At 35.6% G+C, this 9,808-nt stretch overlaps 1 pseudogene; it reads left to right on the forward strand.

Annotated features, from left to right (window-relative positions):
* The first annotated feature begins 3,711 nt into the window (after positions 1-3,711).
* LOC113834220 lies at positions 3,712-3,830 on the forward strand (annotated as a pseudogene).
* Positions 3,831-9,808: the final 5,978 nt, after the last annotated feature.

Below are 9,808 nucleotides of genomic sequence, written 5' to 3' on the forward strand. Positions count from 1 at the left end.
AAGCCCACTGCCACATATGGAATGATTCCTTTTGAGTGGTTGGTCAAGGGAGTCAAGTTTTTTTATAGGGGAATATCAAACACCTATAAACAATACAGGCTATTGCCATTTCTGCTGCTTGGCCATACACTTGTGTCAAAGGACACAGAGAAAGTAAGTCACTATTATCCTGTAATTTTACCTGATTTCCTAATACTGGAAAGTGTCCATGAAGAGTGTTGGGAGAGAAAATTCATCAATAGTCTTACCCAACTATGAACTCTTGGAATTATACTAATGATCAGCCTGAAAAGAAATGCCTAGACACAATGGGGTGGGCCTAGGTCCTATCCCAAAGGATATGACAGACTCTGAAGACCCCCCTCTGGAAGGCCTCACCTTCCCTGGGGAGCAGAAAGGGTATGGGATAAATAGGGTATTAGTTTCTGGGGGCAGGGGAGGAGGAGAGTCAGAGGGAACTGAGATTGACATATAAAATAATCTTGTTTCTAATTTAAATACAAAACTGGAGAGAAAAAAAGAAAAAGAAATACCCCTAATTGCAACAGGGGCATTATGATATTAATCAACTGCTTTCTAGTTGGATTTAAGGTTTTCTCCATAGGAGGAAACAAGTGCCTGCTACTATAGATCTGGCCAAGAATCTACAGATAAAGAGTTTTTAGGACATAGGGGAGAATTTAGTACATAGTTCAAACCTCTTTCTAAATATTTGTCTTTATACACATGGAGTAGAACAGCCCTTAATCCTTATGAGAGATGCCCCCTTTTCAGGAAATAGTGTTTTCCTGGGCAGAAAAGGACTTTTCCCCTCAAAAAAGGTCTTGTGGTTGCCTGCAGAAGATCTGTACAACAGCAATCTAGTCAACATTCCATCATGAATGAGGGAGGTAACCATAAACCACTTAACAAGAATTGAGGAGCTCTTTAAGTTGATGATTTCTGGGAGAAGGAGAGTCAGATTTCTTCAGGGAGTGTGATACCCAATGGAATTACATGGAATTAATATGACCAAAATACTTTGTTTCAACATTTTATATTCTTAAAAAATAAATAAAAACAGTGAAATATTCATATTCTATAAGCCATGTTTGTTTAGTGTATTAGACACATATTTAATGTGAGCAATTTAGAAAGCAAATATAAACCAAACAATTAAATTTGAATTAGTTTCTCCAGAATTGGTTAATTAGTATATTTCAGTGTTCAAGACAGACACAAGCATGCCCTTCATAGTAATATGTAATTTCCATGATATTATATGAATATATTCTCAAAGCTCCAAGAGCTAGGTTAGGTCATCACTCTTCATGTTTTTAATACCTAATTCTTAATTCTATCACATTTGTATTTATACTTAATTATCTGTTAAATTATTTTTCTCACACTGTTAAAAAGAAATCTAAAATGACTTGACATGGTCCTTAGATGTGTGCACTCTCCTGTGTTATGAGTGTGGGTACATTTCATTAGTACAAGGAGATATCACTCACACAATCATGTTGCATGACAAAGCAGATGGTAGATCATGCATGTTAGCTTTTCAAATTATTTCTTGTCTGGTGTCAAAAGTGTAAGAGATATCTTAAATATGAAGTGTTTCAACACGCCATGTTTATCTTTAGAGGCAGAGGAACCAATGGCAAGTAATTTTGGAGTCTGCAAGGGTTAAGGTCTTAATATGACCTTTCGCAAGAAACAAGGCTCTAAAATACCCCTCAGAATAGGGTTCTGTTCATAACCTACCAGATTTATAAGCCCCCAAATCAGAGACCAGCCAAGCTAACACCTTGATTTTTACCTTATCAGATGTTATATAAAGAACCCGATTGACTCTTGTCTGTATTTCTGATGTGAAAAACTATGAGTACATAATAGATAATGTGTCAAGCTGCTAATTTTACATAGCAACAAAGAAAAATGTACTGTCTCCACAAAATTTATTTTATAACTTCTTTAAAAATGAAGTCTTATTTATGATCATTAACCTAGGTCTATGCACAGTAGTTGACAATTTTGTTAAAAACATGAATTAATATAGAATGGACTTAGGGGATGTAGACATGGTGTTATATGCACAAGATGGTAACAATACATTTTATTTATTTATTTATTTATTTATTTATTTATTTATTTTGTTTTCGAGACAGGGTTTTTCTGTGTAGCTTTGAAGCCTATCCTGGCACTCGCTCTGGAGACCAGGCTGGCCTGGAACTCACAGAGATCTGCCTACCTCTGCCTCTCGAGTGCTGGAATTAAAGGCATGCACCACCAATGCCCGGCAACAATACATTTTAGTATCAAAGTGTTTTAGCTTCTTTTGTGTTGTTGTGACAAAGTACTCTAATGAAAGCAATTTAAGGGAGAAAGAATTGATTTTCACTTACAGTCACAGAGAGATACAGTGAATCATGGCAGTCAGGCAGGAAAGCATTGTGGTAGGCACAAGAGGCTGAATGGTCATTTTGTATACAAACTAAGGAAACAGAGAGTGAAAGGAAGTAGGGACAGCCTTTAAAACCCCAAAGTTCATGTAGGTAACTCATTCATCCAGTGAATGTCTACCTCCTAAAACAGTGGTTCTCAACCTGTAGATCAAGACCCCTTGGGAGTCAAAGGACCCTTTCATAGGGCTCTCATATAAGATATTTACATTACAATTAGCAATAGCAGCAACATTACAGCTATGATGTAGCAAAAAAATAATTTTGTGGTTCAGGGTCAACACAACATGAGGAAATGTATTAAAGGGTTGCAGTATTAGGAAGGTTGAGAACCACTGTCCTAAATATTTCACAACCTTCCCAAACAGCAGCAGCAGCTGGGCGCCAAGTGTTCCATGTGAGCCTATAAGAGACATTTATCAATCAAACCACAACATATTGTGAAGAGTTGCTTTCTAAAGTGGCATATAGACTTTATCTGTATACTACATCTCACCAACCCCAATGAGTGTCCTTGAACACTAAGGACATCTCTTGAACACTAAGGTTTGGCTGTGAGTCTCTGACCTCACACACCTGACAGCTGTATCCAGAGAGAAAATATCCTTAATACATGCAGTAGTTTTTAGGTAATCCAGGAGAGAATTTACAACTTTGTGATGACAATGGATTAAGTCTGAGCCCTGGAATTCCGTGTCTGGGGTCCATGTAGTTTTTTTTTTTTTTTTATTCTAATAATTAACTATTCCCAGCCCCATCACTGTTTCCTCTCCCTTCCTGCTCTCCTCCCAGTCCCTTCCCCCAACCACCCCTTTTCCCATGCCCTCCATCCATTCCTTATCCGTTCTCTTCAGAAAAGGGTAGGCTTCTCATGTATTTCGTCCAACCATGGTGTATTAAGTTGCAGTAAGATTAGGCACCTCCTCCCTTATTGTGGCTAGACAAGGCAACCCAGTAGGAGGAACAGGTTCCAAAAGCAGGTAAGGTAATCAAAGACAGACTCTGCTACCACTGTTAGGAGACCAACAAGAAGACCAAACTACACAACTATAATATGTGCGAAGTCTTTGATCAGTTCCACGAAAGTTCTCTGGTTGGTGGTTCAGTCTCTGTGAGCCCCTATAAACAAAGGTTAGTTGATCCTCTGTTTTTCTTGTGATGACCTTGGCCCCTCTGGCTCTCGTAATTATTCCTCCCCTATACCACAAGATTGCCTGAGGTCCACCTAAGGTTTGGTTGTAAGCCTACTCATGTTTCCATCTGTTGCTGAATGTATGGAAGGAGAGAAGGTTAGCACTCCCACAGACAAGAATGGAAGAGGCCTTTGGGCCTAACATCATGCATACTCTAAAATGAACTCTAAGGCAGTTCCCAAATGTATTTAATAGAAATTAATCAGTTAATTTGAGCAGTCTGTTTGAATTTCTAGGAAGGATGCTGTGTCCTGTTTTCTAAAACTTCAAGTTCATGTTTCTTATTCTACTTTAGAGAATAGAATTTGATGAACACATTGACATTAAAAACACTAAAAAAATCTACTTGGAATGATGTTTTCACCACCTATGTTGTATAAAAAGGAAAGAAGGAAGGGGAAGGAAAGAGAAAGAAGAGAAGAGAGAAGAGAAGAGAAGAGAAGAGAAGAGAAGAGAAGAGAAGAGAAGAGAAGAGAAGAGAAGGCAGCTAACCAGCCAAAACTTGTCTCTTGCCTTCAGGAGAACAAGAATTCTTAAAGATATTTTAAAATCTTTCCAAGGAATTGTAATATGCTACAAAGATAGGGAACAACTATGCTTCTAAAATCTCATCTTTTCACCATTTTCTACTAATAATGCTTACTATTTCTACTAAAAAGCTTACTATTTATTGGGTCAGTAAAAGGCAATGGTTCCTTAGTTATCAATTTACTCAGTAACTATTTGCTTCAAAGATTTTAAGGACCGTTCAGCTCTGTTGGCAAGACCTGCCCAAGTAAGTCTTTGTTTCCTCACACCTAGTGCTTCAAGCCAACACATGTCATGTATTAAATAAGATTTTACTAGAGGTCTGGCTGCTTTCAAATCACTGTTGGAATTAGTATATGTGAACTACATTTCTTTCAATGACTCCTTTATCCTGAGTGGTTATAATTCACTGCATTGTTTAGATATGAAGCTGATATTTCATTTCTAGTTTTCAGTTCTTTTTGTGTACACACTCTGTATTAGCATCAATGAGGAGGGAAAGGATTAGGTAACAGAACTCCAAACATTTTACCATTCAGAATATTAACTGAACTTCTGTTAAATAACATTGAAAACAAACATACTTGGAGAAATATTACTAAAAAGAGGGCAAAAAATATTAACAGGACCATGTAATTGACTATAGCAGGAATATATCATATAAATATTATCAGTTACCTTAGCAAACCCTGATGCATGTAGAAAATAGATTTGTAGTAGATAATGGGGGAAAGGAAGTCACCAATTCTTGATTGCAACTCAACCAAAACAAAATCAAGAGAAAAGAGTGGAACATAAGGAAAGAGGATAAGAAAAATGAAAGAAAAAGATAAATAGTATATATTTATATATATAAATAGTATATATATATATATATAGTAAATATATAGTATGTATACAAAACATATATATATATATATATTATATATATATATATATATATATATATATGGGCTATCAACAAGTGATTGATTAGGCATGAATCTTCCTGTCAATTTTGGTTCTAATCATATAAGACTGCATTAAGTGACTTTTAGAGCCATGCTTTCTATTATTTTGGACTACAGATTGAAAAAGAATAGTGAGGAATGAAGCAGTAGTGACTCATTGGCATGCTCAGAGCTTTAGAAGTCCATCCTGCATCATATACTTTTGGTTGTTCCTTGCAAAACTTCCATTACAATTGTTGAGTTTGATGATCTTGACTGTAGATTCAACTAATTAGGAAATGGTGAGTTCCACCTAAGGGAAAGTAAAATACAGAGAAGGATACTACATTTAGCTATGTTTGCAATGTAGATTCCTCATAGACTGTATATTTATCAGTTGCTTTTTGTTACTGTGGTAAAATACCACGAGCAAAAGCAGTTTACAGGAAGTAGGGTTTATTTTGTCTTACAATTCCATAGGCAGAATCCATAAAGGCAAGAAAGGCATGGACTCAGGTTGCCAATTACAAACTTTGTTGATCACATCTCATCACACAGGAAGCCATAAGAGCAAGCTAGAGGTAGAGCAATGTTATAAACTCTCAAACTCAGACCAAATGATCTACACAATAAGCCTCCACATTCAAAAAGTTCCAAAACCCTACAAACAGTATCACCAATTGAAGAGGACCAAACACTCAAATACATGAGCCTGTGGTAGACATTTCTCATTTAATCTACTACAGTAGTACAATGAAATTATTCTATAGTTATGTAAAAAGGAAATAAGAAAATTCTGAAATAGGTGTGCATTGGGAATATTATCTCATGCATACTAAGATTTACACAAAACTAAAGAAAGGATAGAACAATTTTAGAATTTATGTTTGTGTTTTCAGATCACTTTAAATGATAGGTTCAGGTCTTTGTCTTGCAGTGATTGCCTCCGATTGAAATTACCTCCCATTGCCTCCTTATGGAGACTGGGGAGGGAAGCTCTTAAGTCTACACAAAACTAAATGAAACAACAACCTTACAAAGACCCACCTCCAGTTCATACAGCCTGTATCAATTGCTGGGCTGTGGAGACTCTCTGACCAGCCAAGCTGCCAAGTGGACATGCATAGAGTTCCACAGATGTTGCTTTCATAAGTTGTTGTCACCTATGTTGGAGTGAGCAGCTGACCTTAATAATCCATACTCCTATAACAACCCCAAACCATTCTCCAATAAGCAGCCCCAATAAACTCACTGATTCCCTAAGGTAGACACAGGTGTGACTGTTTCCTTGGCCCATTATCAATGTCTTTCCTGGAATGAATAGATGTTTGTTCACATCTCCTCAGGAAAAGTCACACAGCAATTGTATAGTCTGAGCTAGAGCAATGGTAATACAGGGGGAAATGAAGAAAGAAAGGCAGGTATAGTGGCCCATGCTAATATCTCCCAACATTCTGCAGATTGTGACAGAAAGGTCATTAGCTTGAGATCAGCCTGTGGGGGAAGTACATAGTGAGATCCTGTCAAAGAAGAAGAAACTGAACAAACTGAACATGAAGTAGTAAAAAAAAAAAGAAGAAGAGGAAGGTGAAGAGGTGAAAGAGCAGGAAGATGGAATTGTAGAGATGGAAAATAACAGGATTAAACCAAACTATGCTTAGGAACCTTTAGAACCCAAATTTGGAATAAAAAGTGATAGTCATTATACAAGAAAAGAAGGCACTATATAACCTCTGCCTTGTTCAAGAATTGTGACTAGAGAAAAGGCAGAAGTCAGATGTGGTGACCTGAAACTATAGTCTTAACATTTTCGATGATGGAATAAGAATATCAGGAGTCTGATTTCATCCTAGGCTACTGTCTCAAAATGGCATAAAGCAGGATGAAAAAGAAGGAGGAAGAGGAGGAGGCCAATAAGGAAATGGAAAGTGAAGAGAAAGAGGAAAAATGTTAAAAACACAAATCAGAAATATTAATTGACAACACAACTACAGAGAGAAATCTTAAGGGATTACTCATAAAAGTAATCCACATGTGGGGAACACATGAAATGCATTGAAGATTTACATGCTATTTGCTTTACAAAGAAGACATTATATCTACAGATTATATCCTCCCATAATTGAATGAGTTAAAGGCTATGTGTCAGGACATATTAACTTAGATATTTAAAAGTTACCTGGAAGGTTCACCTCAGAATAATGGCTGCATGGGGAGTTTGGTAACTGTTAATTTTTTGAATATTGATGCTTAGTTCCTACTAATCAAGCATACTTACTAACTTTGTTCACTTGTACTGCTGGAGGCACTGTATGACCACACAGAAAATGAAAAAATGGGAGGTTTGGTTACTTGAGATAAATAGTTCTAAAATAGTAAGTCATGAGCAAAACTTCTTATAGCTCCCACTGGATTAATCAGAGGTGTTCTTACATGGAATATTCCTAGCAGATATAAATAGGAATCATAAGGGATAATCAAATTTTAAATCAAATGTAAAAGAACAATTATGGACAACTATGTTAGCAAATATGCAAAATAACTCTAGGGATAGCTTGTCAATATTAGTCACAAGCTTAAAATAAACTGATTTTTCAAAGTTTAACTTCTAAAATATATTGTAGATTTGTGGTAAAAATTGACTGGTAGTGATCACAGAGATATTATTGGGAGGATGCCAACTAAATGCATTCTTATGATAGCAAGATTTGGAAGTGAGTGAAATGTTAAAAAATACTAATTAAGAAAATTAAGCTACTTTTATATATAAGAACATCACTTGAGTTTTGAAAGTAATTTGATGACTGACATTAACTAAATATTCATAATAAGTTATATCTAGATAGGTGAAAGATTGGCAAATTGTTTTATGGTGTGACTATTTTAGAATTTGGAATGGGAGAAAGCACTTTTAACTTTAAGATAAACCAAAAATAAGAGAAAACTAAGTAAAAACATAGGTCATTTTGTCTACTTCTAGACTCAATATAAAAAAATAGTACAGTCATCATACTAGGTACTGACTCCTACTGATTTTCTAAGACATATCTAGATATATGTTAATGTATGAATATATTAATGTATTTCAGAGAATATTATACTATTGAATTTCTAGTTTTCATCCTAAAGAAAAATGCTATAATCTTTCTTAATATGATTTTGCTTTTCATAAATGGCTATTTTTTGGGTTTATTCAGTGAGTCCTTAATAAAGTCTAGCTTCTGATAAATCATAATTTTAAACTTCTTTCTAGATATTCTCACCTTTTTAAAATATTTAAAAGCTTCTAGTGCAAAGCTACCAGAATACTGAATTAATTCATTGATAGTCACAACTGAGTAGGTTATTTATTTGATTCCTGTGTTAATTAAATTATATAATTCTATACTATATTTTTTCATGGATTTAATGGTTTACACAGGACAAATTCATCTTGTAAGACTGGAAGTCACAAGTCCATAATCTCAGTGTCAGAAAGAATACACTCTTTATAGATGTGTGGAGAGAATTACCTTGTGTCATTTATCCTACAGAGGATATCTACATTCCTTGTTTCTTGTATACATATTACTAGGATCTCATTTCTCTTTACTTGAAAACAACTGGCATAAGGGGTCATTTGATTCAAGCTGTCTAACTGATAAAATGCATGATATTTTGCCTGCTTCTAACTTAGTACTCTTACTTAATCATAACATCAAAACTTTCTTATCCACATAAGATAACATGCTCACAGATTTCATGGGTGAAAATATGAGTATCCTCAGAAAGCCACTATTCTTCCTACTCCACCTATGCTATGAACACCGAGTGTTCAACTCTGTCACTCATACAAATATGTTCATGCCATTCCCAAATTCCCAAACCTCAGTCTCTTTTAATAGCAAATGATATCCCAGTTTCAGTAACTCAAAATATTTAAATCGAATGTCTAGCTATATTAAGGTTAGGCTCTGGGTATAATAAATCCTGAGGCAAATTTCTCTCCATCTGTGGGCCTTTAAAACAAGAAAAAAATATCTATTTCTAAATGCAAAGATGAGATAGGCTTAGGATAACAGTTGTAGAAAGTTCCATTCAAAGAGCATGGAAATGGAAATTTAAGATGAGATAGGCTTAGGATAACAGTTGTAGAATGTTCCATTCAAAGAGCATAGAAATGGAAATTTAAAGGAGATGCCATAGCCTGAAGGCAGAATGATATAGTGAATTCTGAAGAAAATGATGTAGTTCTTACAACATTGAATGTAGTCTTGCCATATGATTCAGCAATCATGCTTCTTGATATTACCCAAGAGCTGAAAAAAGTCCACAAAATTCTCATCTCTGGCTGTTTGTAGAAGCTTTAGCTGATAGTCATTAAAAAAACTGTTAGTAAACAAAATATCCTCTAATGGAATACTTTGTAAGTAAATGGTGACATCCAGGCAATGGGATGATGCTTAGATTGAAAGGTGATAAACTTGCATGAGATTAATAAAGGTAAATGTTGTATGTTAAGAAAACCAATGTTGTCCCAAAGTCCATTTGTATGCTATGGACAAATACTCATCTAGTACCAGAGGCACCATAGATTGCCCAGGTCTCCTCATTGACACCCATAGTCAGGGGGTCTGGATCAGTCCTATGATGTTTTCCCAGATATCAGACTGGGGTCCATGAGCTCCCCCTTGTTCAGATCAGCTGTTTCTGTGGGTTTCACCAGCCTGGTCTT

This window comes from Cricetulus griseus, chromosome 2 (genome assembly GCF_003668045.3).
Source record: "Cricetulus griseus strain 17A/GY chromosome 2, alternate assembly CriGri-PICRH-1.0, whole genome shotgun sequence".
Classification (NCBI taxonomy): Eukaryota; Metazoa; Chordata; class Mammalia; order Rodentia; family Cricetidae; genus Cricetulus; species Cricetulus griseus.